This window comes from Channa argus, chromosome 22 (genome assembly GCF_033026475.1).
Source record: "Channa argus isolate prfri chromosome 22, Channa argus male v1.0, whole genome shotgun sequence".
Classification (NCBI taxonomy): Eukaryota; Metazoa; Chordata; class Actinopteri; order Anabantiformes; family Channidae; genus Channa; species Channa argus.
Genome location: NC_090218.1, coordinates 8,725,036 through 8,738,821, shown reverse-complemented (window position 1 = coordinate 8,738,821; position 13,786 = coordinate 8,725,036).

Sequence of the window (13,786 nt, the reverse complement as noted above, 5' to 3'; positions counted from 1 at the left end):
TGTGATTTCGAGGCTCTGTGGCTTTACTGACACACCCATCACACAGATAACAAAGCGTGTTGTGTGTTTGAACACTGTGCAGTAATTTATTAGTATTTCATGCTTTTGTTTCTGTCCATGATGGCAAAGTTGTGTTATTTACTTTTGTGCACTACGTACATGCAGAGACACGTGGAAGGTGCTGAATGCTGTTCGCATTCACTAGTGTGCATGGTGACATATGTGTTGAGTCAAACAGGGATGTTTTAAAGATCTCAGGCATTTCTCTCTCCTGGTCCTTTGCCTGCGTCGATTCGGAGTTTACCTACACTGCATTCATTTCTGACAGTGACTTTATTTATTTCGTGGGCCTACAAATGAGACCTGTATGTGAACAGCAACATGTAGATATTTTCTATTGTTTGTTTTCTGCAGTTTGACAAGATCTAATAAGATATAATCACTGGAATTGCAGAGCCCGATAAATGGTATTCAGAATAAATTTTATATGATACTCATGCACATGGTATGTTAGTTGTTTGCCATCTATGTATATTTGAGTATTGTATAGAAGGGGCACTGATCAGTTCTGTTAGGGTATGCATAACATACTATATATGTCCAGGAAAAAGAAAACCTTTTCATATAGGGAATTGCACATAGCTGTGAAATTTTACAATAAAATGGTTGCATTTAACAGTGTGTTATTACTTTTCAGCCGTGTGCACATTTGTAGTTTTGTGATATTATAATTTGCTTTGGAATTATTTTATTCTCTATTATAGGCTTTCAATGTGGGAAGGAAATGGGGGGGTGGGGGGAGGGATTTGTGGCTGGAGCAGCAAAGGTAAGACGAAGGTAGACTAGACATTTAGCTTTTGAATATGCTGTACACAGCAAGATGGCAACAGCTGCTGTATCAAAATATATATGCTCATAAATATGAAGCATTTTGAAGACAAAAGCAACAAATCAATTGACTGAAATTGAAATATCACTGTTAATATATTGCGTTATCAGGTGTCAAGGAGTCACTTTAATTCAATAAGTAAAAGAAAATGAACTCACTGACATGTAAAGACATTGTCCAAGAAGGACAAATAAGTAAACAATATTACGTGTCAATCATGTTGATGACGTACTCTGAGGTTTAGCATCACTTCAGTCACTGAAAACGTTTAAGAAACAAACTGTGGATATTCTTTCATTTTAGGGAGTCGGTGTATAGAAGGTTTTAAGGCAATTGCAAACCACGTGTCACCGAGTCACGTGATACATGACTAAAGTAATTTTAGGCGCTAAAGCAGCTAAAGGCATTAGTTTAAGAATTGCATAACTACCAGAAGGATATTTTTAATTTAATGGGTCAGTATATGGGAATAGCACAGCCTGTTCTAGTCATGTCCGGTGACTCTCTTCCTTCCAGGAAAGTGCATTTGAAACGGAGCAGCAGTTGGCTGATGGACCCCTGTGCTGGCCCCCCGCTTCCTCCACTGGGCATGGTGGCAGCTGCAGAGACAGCCACTGTATCCCTGTGATTATTATACAACCGTCAGCAGCGTAGCACAGCACCACGCTGCCACAGCTCGCCCTTTCATCAGCTGAGGTACGAGCTCTCGAGCGAGTGTAGGGCTGGGAGTGCAGGGAGTCCTGCATGAATAATGCAATCTGCACATGGCTCACTTCTTAGGACTTTCATCCGTGTACTCAACGAAAGATCCACGATCTAAATTGACTGACGCCTACTGTTTGTTTATCTCGCTTAACTTCATAACCTGTAAATAGTGTCAAAAAATATACAATGCATTTCCAATTTGCAAAAGCAAAAATTGTTGTTTGAGAGGGTTAAGGTTTTTAAATAATAATTCCTTCCAGGTATAAATAATTAAAAATCATTAAATTATCTTTTGATTTGGCATTTTGTTCTGGGAATAGGGGTTTTTAATATATATTAGCACATACAGCAAACTAGGATAACAGAAGCATTTAGAGCTCAACAGAGCAACTGTGAATTCGCCCGACATGGATTTTGCTGTACAATGTTGCCTTTCCAGATGTGGAGCCTCCATACAATTTTTTTTTTTTTTTTTTTTAAAGATAACCACAACCTCCACATATCAAACAGCAGCCAATAAGAAAGAGACTTCTCTAACGTGACCTCTTTTAAACACAACTATTAAAAGGTCACGATACTGAAGATATTACCCCGTTACACCGATATACTCCAGACTTCATTAGAGATGACATTTAATGACTTTTGAACTGTTTAATCAATAAAGCGTGTTGTAAAATGTCAGCCATAAAATAATTTGACCTTTCACATTCATTTAGACTAGGCCCCGTGTGTTAGCTACGAGGAATGATGGGTAAATGTTTATCTTTGTGATTTAAAGTTTTTTTTTTTGTTTGTTTGGAACATGTATTAAAGTGTGCGTGCACGCATCTGCCTTTCAGCCCTCATTAACAGCTCCAATGTAATCTGCTTGGGCTCAGTAACAGTGTGAGCAGGGTAACAGAGGGATTGTTGTGTAACTTCTCTTAGCTAAGACACTCTGTATAAACAGGGATTAACTATCAGAGCCTACTGTCAAGATATTCCAATCCACAACATCACAAGCAGATGATAAACGAAAAATGAACCATTTTTATCAGCATCGTATTCAATCATTTATTCAATTCGATTCCGTTTTTTTTTTAGTTCAGTAATTAGCGGGGACATTAATGTCTGGAGCGACCTGTAACATTTGTATGTGTGTGTCAAGTTATGACTCAGCTTTACTCCCTACTAGTGCAACTGCCTGCACGTTCCTCCACATCATGTTCAGCTGGGAATATCACAGTTTTTTGAACACCCAAAAGACATTATCATTATTCCTACAATGTGTACTATTACTATAGTGCTTATTTATATTTGGGGAAAAAAAAAGGCACAAACTGAAAAAGGTATTGGTGGTGTATAGTCCAAATGTAGCAACCATAACACATGTTAAAGCGGCCTGTGGAGGATACTGTGTGGAGCTGACAGCTGCTCGGGAACCAATGCTTCAGTAACTGTGATAGTCTGAGAAAGCTGTCAGTCAAGCAAAATAATAAGTTCCGAAACACAGCCTCACACGCCATCCAAAGAGAATACCTGTTGTGCTTTTGGGTTTGCCTCTTTATTTCTTAGCTGCTAACTGGGCCTCTGGTGACTCAGGCCATATCTGAAGTGCTTGCGCCTTTAGCTGATGTTTGGTGCATTTAAAAACGACCCCCCCCCCCCCCTGCCCGACTATCTGTTGAGCACAATCTTGACCCGCGTGCACCCTATTTTCTTTCAGCGTAAGAGCCAAGATCCAACGCAGTATGACAACCTTGTACAATGTCATTTTGTGGACAAGGTACATTTAGCACAAAGCAACAGCTCCATAAAGCACACGCTTTATGGGCATCTTAAGTTCAATGACCCTTGATGCTTGGAGCTGCACACTCTAGGCTTCCCGTATCCTTCCGTAAAGTTACTCTGTGTGATTAATCAGACCTCCTTGGAGCTGCACAAAGGTTCTGAAGTGTAAGATTATAGATGTACCGTAATTTAAATTAAGGAGAACATCTTTATATAGTGTGTGGTTGACCTACAACAAGCTCTTTACACTCCCTAAACCCAGCAGATTCACACGGATTCCCAAAGAAAGACATCAGGAAAAATGCACGTGATTATGTTATGATCAATCATGCATAACCAGATATGGTGCAAGAGCCTGCTGAGGCCCATTCCCACCCACATCTTACTCTTTTTTTTTTCTCTCTCTCTCTGTAGTTATTAAGTTACTGTTAGGTCATGATGCTTTTCACTAAAGCATCTTTATGCCATCAAGAGGAGACCGTCAACACCCACAGCCTCTAAAGACATCATCACCACCACCTCCCAAGGCGTAACTTGTCACCCTTACACTTTACATATATATATATATAGATATAGATATAGATATCTATATATATATTGGACATATAGGTGTACAGTATGTACAGTATGCACACACAAGCTACCACATCTCTATGGCAAGACTCTGGGAATTTATTTGCACACAATTTTAGTGCTGTTCTTCGAAACGCCAACTTTTTTTTAGGAGATCAAAAATTCCTCAGAGTGCAATCTCTGTATGTAGCATTTCTCTGTCCCTTCTGTTTTTCTTCTCCTTTCACTTGCCATATCTTGTTGCTGTTTACAGATATAGTTGAGCTGGATTCCCCTCTGGGATCATTAAAGATTCATACCCTCTAAGGTGGTGGATGGTGAACGTGTTTAACGCTTGTAAGGGCATTTCACCACAGCCCCCTGTGTTAAAGCAACACAGGGGGCTGCGTTTTCGTCATGTACTGCTGATTAGACCGAATCCCAGCACAGTGACTTCCTATGCTCACATCCAGGATTGTTCAGCTCTGTAAAGTTATCACACCGACAGCTGTTTTTTGCATCTGATGCAGCATTTACGTCACAAAATGATCCACCGGTAATGTGTAACTGCGCCTTTTTCAATGACATCACATTGCAGGAAACACTGAACCGCATCCAACCTTTTCTCCACACGACGCTGGATTGTTTCAATGGAGCCTCCCGTGGTGCCAGTCCCTGCTGCTTTAAACCGAATCCTACATTCATACATGGTGGCAAGCAGCCATAATGTATGAATGTCGTCCTCACTGTTTTTGTTTTCTACAGGAACCATAATCAATCTAGCATACGTTTAGCGATATATTAACAGTCATAAACAGGTCAGCGATTTTTAAATAAAACCATCATTCAAATGTGGCATCAGGTATCATGTGTCATGAGTGACTAAAATATTAGCTAATTTTGAATTTGATGGCTGCAACACATCTCAAAAAATGTAAAACGTAATTGCTACAAATATAAAAACAAATGGAGGAACATTAGACAACTAATTAGGTTCATTGGCAACAGGTCAGTAACATGACTAAGTATAAAAGGAGCATTTCAGAGAGGCTACATGAAAAGTCTACATAAAATTGCTTAGTCTTTAAAGATCCAACCATCTACAGCATCTAATATCATCAAAAGATTCAGAGAATCAGGAAGAATCTCTGTGCACAAAGGACAAGGCCCAAGATCAAAACTGGATGGGTGTGATCTTCAGTCCCTCAGGAGGCACTGCATTAAAAACAGGCCTGATTCTCTGCTGGACATCACTGCAGGGGCTCAGGAACACGTCCAGAAATCCTGTGTCTGTGAACACGGTTCACTGTGCATTCCACAAATGTAAGTTAAAGCTGGATCTTGATGAATAGAAGCCCCATGTGAACACGGTCCAGGAATGCCGCCGTGTTCTCCGGGCCAAAGCTCATTTAAAAATGTCCGAGGCAAAAATGGAAAACTGTTCTGTGGTCAGATGATTAAAAATTTGAAATTCTTTTTGGGAAACCATGGACGCCGTGTCCAGCTTGTCATCAGCGGGCGGTTCAAAAGCCTGCATCTCTGATGGTGTCTATGGCGTCTGGAAAGACCCCATCAATGCTGAAGATCATATGTGGCTTTTAGAGCCACATATGATCTCATCCAGACAACGTCTCTTTTTAAGGGAAGACAATAGGTCCTGAACTTGCCTGCCTGCAAGTCCAGACCTTTCACCAATGGAAAACATTTGGTGCATCATAAAACAATAATCCAACAGAGGCCCAGGACTGTGGAGCAGCTAGAATCCAGCATCGCGCACAAATGGGACAACATTCCTCTGCTAAATCCAGCAACTGGTCTCCAACCTTCACAGATGTTTACAGTTGGTAAAAGAAGAGGAGATGCTACACAATGGTAAACATCACCCTGTTCCAACTTTTTTGAGATGTGTTGCTGCCATCAAATTCAAAATGAGCTGATATTTTCCATGAAATGTTAAAATGTCTCAGTTTCTCCACGTGATATGTTGTTTATGTTCTATTGCAAATAAAATATGGGTTGATGAGATTTGCAACACATTGCATTCTGTTTTTATTTACGTTTTACACATCTTCCTGTCTTTTTCGGAATTGGGGTTGTAGTTCAAACAAAAGCAAAAGATTTACTTCGGAGCCAATTCCACAAACAGCAGCTACCATCGAAGCTGGCAGATCCAACAGTGGCTTGATAGTTGTCTCACATTTTGAAGCAAGTGAGTCTTAGTTATCATTTGGCTTATGCAGTTTCATCGCCTTCCGAGTTCCAGGAGCATTCAAGACTTTGAAATAATGTTATATTAGCAATGTGACTCATCAGAAGAATAAAATTCAGCTTCTTGCTGTAAGAAGTACATCAAAAAGCTCTGTGATGGTGAGAAGCAGGAGTCGTTCAAGAGACATTCGACAATAAAGAAATTGTAAAAGTAACATTATGACCTACGACGCCCCCTGTTTCAAAACATTAGTAGCCATGTAAGTGCAGACCATGTACTGGGCAACTAAAAACCATTCAGCTTCTTTTGTAATATACTCCCTCTCCCCAGCCACGTGGACCCTGAGCATCTACTCCGCTCTGTATTAGCATGTCTGCCCTGCAGGGAGGGAAAGCTGCAGGTGTAAAGAAGTGTAAATCTCTAATCTTTCACGCTGACTGACTCCTTTACTGTGACTAAATCTGTGAAATTTGAACACTCCGTTGCTATGGGTTACGCTGCAGATAAGAGCAGAGCCCGGCTGATGTTGATTAAAAAGCACCTGGAAAAGTTTAGGCCTTCCTTCTTTAGAAACCACTTGGAGAACGTTTCAAAGCTATGATAAAAGATTTGTGGGTTTTCCCACAAATCGCGATTCCAAATTGTCCACACTTTACGCGGAGGACAAACCCGGAAGCCTTTAGTGTCCCCGTGGGGCAGCCACCTGCTCTTTCATCTCATCTCTGGTCTTGCATGTATCCTCATATTTTGTTCCATGTGCTGCAGCATAATATTGTTTGTGTCCTTAATAATCATGTTTCCTTGGAATTTACGAGTAATGAAATAGGACGGATGGAAGCACCAGGTCCCTCATCGTTCGCTCAGAATCGAGTGACTATCTGACATATTAAAACCCTGGTAAGTCAAGCCAATACCAACACCAGGCCTGTTTCACAGATTGGTTTCGAGATCAACTGTGGCAATGAGCTGTGACAAGATTGATGAAGCGCACAGACAGGAGCGACACAACGTTATACACATTCCTCCGCCCTCGTAACACAACCGCACAACCTTGTGGGATACAAGTTGTTGGAGAGAGTCAAACATACTTTGACAGAGACACATTTGAGAGCTGTTTTTATGTCCTCCACACACACACACACACACACACACACACACACTTGTGAGAGTGATGAGTGCTGCTCAAAGACACAGTAAGGAATATGGTGCACTGACCCTTGGGATGTGCGACTTTACCTTTACTTCACCAGTCTGTACTCTGAAACACATGCTTACGATTTTTTATTTGTATTTATTTTATTTTTTGCATTGCCCCCAACTTTATGAACCGACCAAAGTCGACTGGAGATCTCGCCTACGTGCCAGTTTGATCCCAAACTCCTGCTGTTCACTGAGTGATGTGGCCTTGGGCGTGGCAGCTGCTGTCATCAGTGCGTATGGTTGAATGGGAACTAATGTTGTAAAGTGCTTCGGGTACCGACGGGGTATAAAAAGCACTAAATAAGTGCAAACCATTCATATTTACATGCAAGAAGTGATAATGTCATCAATTGCATTGCATCAATTTCGGATAATTCCACGCGTCACCAAATTGATTATATTATATATATTATACACATGCAAGTTCTTCTAAGACAAGAAGTCCTACTATGACTTTTAAGGCTGCAGTGTACAAGAGAAGTGAACATGTGTATTGACATGACACACGGTTTAGTCCTAAAGGTTCACATTTCATCTGATGAGTTATTTTTGTCACACACACACACACACATCTGCATAATCGCTGACAAAATCATATGGAGTCCTTTAAAAACGCACACATGCTAAATAAGCCTTGCAGCGTATGTGGATATAAACACTGGGATGACATAAAGATGAAACATGCTGTGACAGAAGGGACATTACAGATGTGTGTATACCTCACACACACACCCAAACTCTCTACTGCCTATCTTACACCACCTTCGGCAGCTGCCTTCTCTAATCTATCAGCTGCGTAGATGAGCTGATCTGTCAGGTCTAGGCTTAGTTAAGGGGATGGTCACTCAAAGGCCTGTCAGATATTTTTTTGAAGCAGTGGCATTTGGAAGTGTTTGGGCGTTTACAATTTCACATCATGCACTTATTAAACGCTTTGGAAAAAAAAACAAACAAAAAAAAAAACGTTTTGGTGACAACAGAACCTGCCAAAATATGAGCCACCGAGCTTTGGCTGTTGCTGTAGGCAAGTTTTGCTTCTACTAATAAACAATCAGTGCGGTTACTGTCGATTTAAGAGCAGCGGTCAGACATAGCCTAAAAACCCTGTCAGCGTACAGCAGGATAAGAACATAGGATAAATCAGCTGTCTACATGTTGAGTTATCCAGTGTGACACGGAGATGCTTGGGTTTGTGTTTGTCGTGTAGACATTGCATTGAACACTGTAAAACCAAAATCTTACTTTGAAAGGGGGTCCAAACTCGAGTTGCTAAAAGTCGAGCAAATCAACCTGAGTGGTGCTGACATGTTTGCACCTTCATATACTAAATGTGTGAGATTGCTGGTGGAGCGCACTTCTCAAACACGCCGCCCTTGACACTACCTCTCATCATGCAACCACCCCTGCCTGGGGTCCCCGAGGCAATGCCGCTCCAGCGTCAGACCTGTCTAGTTGAGAAAGCTGCATCTCCCTGCCCACTGGGCTGAAGGCCCATGGTTGCGTGCCTCAAATATCTCCTCCACTGGCTTTCCAACACCCTCAGGTCCCAGTGACTCACCCGAGCACACAGCTGGGTCACTCTCAAAGGGGGTGCACGAATAAGACACAGGCACATCGAACAAACCTACGTATGCACTGTATATAGATATTCTTTTTTAAGTTTCTATAAAAGACATTTACTCCAGATCATTGCTTTTTAAAAGAGGTTATACTATTTTTGTGTCCAGCTTGTTTATTTACAAGTCAGCCACCTGGTAAGCAAGTGTGCCTAAGATAAATGATTCCTCCAGCATGTTGTGGCTCTGCTCTCTGGGTTTTTTTCCCAGTTGGATGCTCCCAGACCACCTCCACAGGGAGTCTTTAAGGAGGCATCCTGATTGGAGGCCTGAATCAACTCAACTGTCTGGCTTTAAATCCAATGGAGCAGCACTTCTACTCCGAGCTCTGAGCTTTTAGCCGCTGAGAAGATACTATAAATTCTCAAAGTCTTTGCAGCAGCAAAGTGTGGTCTATTATCCCATGAACAGAACAGAATCTCTGATGTTCCCAAAAGATTTAAAGTGCAGTCCAGCTTTCTTTCCAGCACCCTTGTAATTAGGTTGGAGCCAAGAGGGCTGTACTGTGTCATATCCCAAAAGGGGGAACTATCACCCTCAAATCCTTTGTTTTGGGCAGTTAAGGCATTGTTTTCCACTAATTTCAAATATTTCTTCAACTGCCCGACAGCCTGACAAACACATAACTGTTGCTATGACCATCCTCCATAATCTAAAGATGGGAGTTGATTGCTGGTTTACTGTCATACCTAACTCTAGCACCGAAATCCAGGACGTAGGCTGTTCCTCACCAGTCATGGCCTCCCGGTGTCCCCGTTACTATCCACATGGGTGGCAAAGTCCTTCAGCACAGAGTGGAAACTCTCATTCTTGCGGAGAGCTCCAGGCAAAACAATGTTCAACCAGGGGGCTTGAAACCATCCTTACATGTGCTGTGCATGCGGTGCCCCGGGCAATAAGTGATGCTTTAAGGTGGGAAAAGTACCAATCTGTATGCGCTGCTGGCAACTCAGACACTAACATACATGTATGACAACCTAATCACTGATTTTCTATTTTTCCTGAATTTCCTGTCTTGCAATTTGGCCTGGCTTGGACTGAAACAAGGGCAACTCACAGTATACTGCCGTGTGTATTTCTTTGTTAAATTAAGTCGGTTTATTAGTTAGTGGAACAGTAGCTCAGTAGTAATCAAGAAAGTCTGACATCCTCCAAATGATGTCACGGCAACTCTGAAAAAGAATTTCGTCGCTGCGACTGTTAGATTGGCACAGGTTTTAATTTGTGATACACTGACATTTGTATCAGCTATAAATACTATGTAACAGGATCCTGTGTGTGCATGTGTGTTTGTGCCCGTTTGAGTGCTCTAACATTAGCGAGACTTTTGTATCTTTTTGAACTTTCTTTAAATGATGAGACAACATCACCAAGGTCGAACAGGTCACCTGCCCCCCCCTTACAGTCAGGCAGCATTATCTTGAAGCCACTGTCACATGAATGAAAATGTTGTCAGTTGTCAGATATAATCATTTAGAAATATAAATGTCAGAGTGGCTGTTGGGATAAGGACAGCCATGGAATTCCAATGACTGTCTGTGCCACATCCGAGGATAAAACATGGGCACTGGCAAAAGGGCAAGTGTTAAGGTAGTGTTTTTCTTTTTTTATTTCATTATTTATTCATAAGCTAAAAATAAATCCACAGAGTCCTTGGGCACTGGATGGCCTTTAGGAGTATGCTCCTGAAGCCTGCATTGATTGATGAGACTCCTCTGATAATGTAGATTTAATTAGATTTGTTTCGAGAGTTTTTATCTCATTGTCTCATATAGGTGGCACACAAAATAAAATCCAACCTTCTTCTGAATATATATATATATTTTTTTTTTATATTTATATTTATACATACGTATACTGGCACTCAAATTGAGTCCTGTGGGAGATTCAGCTTATTGGACAGGATTTGGAAAAGCAGAGACGTGTCTATATAAGTGCATGTCAGAGCGCAAACCAAGCCATGAAGTCGCAGGAATTGTCTGTAGAGCTCTGAAACAGGATTGTATCAATGCACAGAGCTGGGGAAGGAACAGAAAGATATCTACAGCATTGAAAGTCCCAATGAGCACAGTGGCCTCCATCATCCATAAATGGAAGAAGTTTGGAACCACCAGGTTTCTTCCTAGACCGATCTGCCCAGCCGCCCAGCACTCCACCAGTCAGGCCTGTATGGTGGCCAGACAGAAACCTCTCCTCAGTAAAAGGCACATGACAGTCCACCTGAAGGACTCTCAGACCATGAGAAACAATTCTCTGGTCTGATGAAACAAAGATTGAACTCTTTGGCCTGAACGCCAAGTGTCATGTCGGGAGGAAACCAGGCACCGGTCACCACCTGGCCAATACCATCCCTACAGTGAAGCATGGTGGTGGCAGCATCATGCTGTGGGGATGTTTTTCACCGGAAGGAACTTCCGGAGACTAATCAGGATCGAGGGAAAGATGAATGCAGCAATGTACAGAGAGATTCTTGATGAAAACCTGATCCAAAGTGCTCTGGACCTCAGACTGGGGAGACGGCTCATCTTTCAACAGGACAGCGACCCTAAGCACACAGCCAAGATAACAAGGAGTGGCTACAGGACAACTCTGGAAGTCCATTAGTGGCCCAGCCACAGCCCAGTCTTGAACCCGATTGAACATCTCTCGGCCCCCATCCAATCTGATGGAGCTTGAGGTACTGCAAAGAAGAATTGGAGAAACTGCCCAAAACAGGTGTGGCAAGCTTGTAGCATCATACTCAAAAAGACTTGAGGCTTTAATTGCTGCTAAAGGTGCTTCAACAAAGTATTAAGTAAAGGTGATTAATACTTATTATGTACATGTGTTTTCTTTCCATTTTTTATTTTGAATACATTTCCAAAGATTTCAAGCAGACTTCTTTCACGTTGTCATCATAGGGTATTGTTTGTAGAAGTTTGACCCATTTTGAAATAAAGCTGTAACATAACAAAATGTGGAAAAAAGTAAGTGCTCTGAGTTCTTTCTGGATGCACTGTACCTACCAACACATTGTAGCAGCTAGTACTGTTCTTATAAACCCACCAATAAAGTTTCAGCAAACCCAAATATGTGGAATTAATCTGTCTTTATCAATTGATCCCACGGATATTTACAGTTTAGACATGACGGTGCTTCATGTGGGAGGTTTGAGTTGTACTCCAGTCTGGAGTTACCGCCAAACAGTCGAGTTTTGGGGCATCGGCTGCACAACTCACAAAGTTTCAACCTCTTTTTGGATTTTATGTGCAGCTAATGGGCCTCCATAAAAGAAAAAACAGTGGCTGTATCACTGCTTATTCATTATTATTTATCATTTCCTTACAAGTAAAAATTGGTTCTACCTGGGAGCCTGCTGGTGTTATTTTTAAATTGTCATCAGACTATTTTGATGTACGTGACATAAAATTGCAGCCATCACTATCAAACACATTACCCCACCACCACCCAAACAGACCCAGATAACCAAACCCTCTCTGAGTGATGACAAAATGTAGCCCGAAAGCAGGCACCGAAATTAGAGAGTAAAAGAGGAGACAACTAAACCAAAAATAAGTTTGATGAAAATTGAATGAGCCAGCTGTTAAAGCATGTTTTGTCATCCGCAACCAACAAGCATTAAACTTCAACTTATATTTGCCTTGCTTGAAACAAGTGAAACGAATATTGCAGCCTGCGTTATATAAGAGAGGATAAATACAGTTCTGCTGAAAGTCATGGAAAGTTGACTGAGCGTGTTTGCTCTTCCACCAACTCTGATTACACTCATCCGAGTCCACCATCACACCGGGAAACTGCCAGCAGAGCCATTACTCCACTGCTGATAAGTGAACACCTCCCTCAACTGCAGTTGGTAGGAATTTGATGCCTGACTCATGGACAGAGCAGTGCAGGAGAGAGCGCGTTTCATCTTAGCAACCCATATTTTTTCATTCACTCCCTCATTCTGAAGCTGGCAGTTCTGTAATTTCACATAATGTATTAACAAAGCTACTTCATCGGATACTGTACGTCCGGCTGATTACCAAATGCTGAAATGTCTACAATTTCCACAGCCATCCAGTTTCACATTCTGATTATTATCTGATTATTTCCCATGCTGGCAGCTGACAACTGCTTCCAAAAGTCTGTACTGTTGCAGGCTCACAGTTTCCAGTTAAATACTTCTCCACTTCTTCCTTGTCACCTTCACCGTAGCTAAGGGACTGGAGAACCGCGGTCTATGCGACCCCACATGTTTCAATCACCTCACATAAACTAAGTGCTCTCTAATTAACCACTTAAAATACAAAATTAATTTTCATCAAAAACTGAAGGTTTTTGCAAATTACAGAAAGAAAAAAAAAATGAAACAAAGCCTAAAAATAAATCCAGTCGCATTTTGTCTAGACTCAGCCAGACTCAAACAGATAACTTGTAACTCATTAATGCAACATTTGTATTCATCAAATGCTTTTAAAAGCGATTAGTTTTGCAATGCAGCCAGTGCTGTTCAGTGAAAGCAGAACTCTTCTGCAACTCTGCAAATCTATTAAAAAAAAACAGATCCTTTCTGCTCTTTCTTGCACTTGCATCTCGTGAAATGCACACACTTTTCTGATAGGACTTTGCTTTGATGTTTTTGTCCTCGACTTCGATTCCTGCTTGCCTTGTACCTCATGTCCACGTGTAAGTCGCTTTGGATAAAAGCGTCCTGCTAAACGACCAAATGTAAATGTAAATGCTGTTCAGTGTGTCTGGGTCATGAGAGGCTTCCACAGCACTACTCCAAGTTAGGAACACTTTTTTAACTTAACTCAACTCGGAATAAATGTTAATAAGAGCTGCTTGTTCATTCAAATAGCA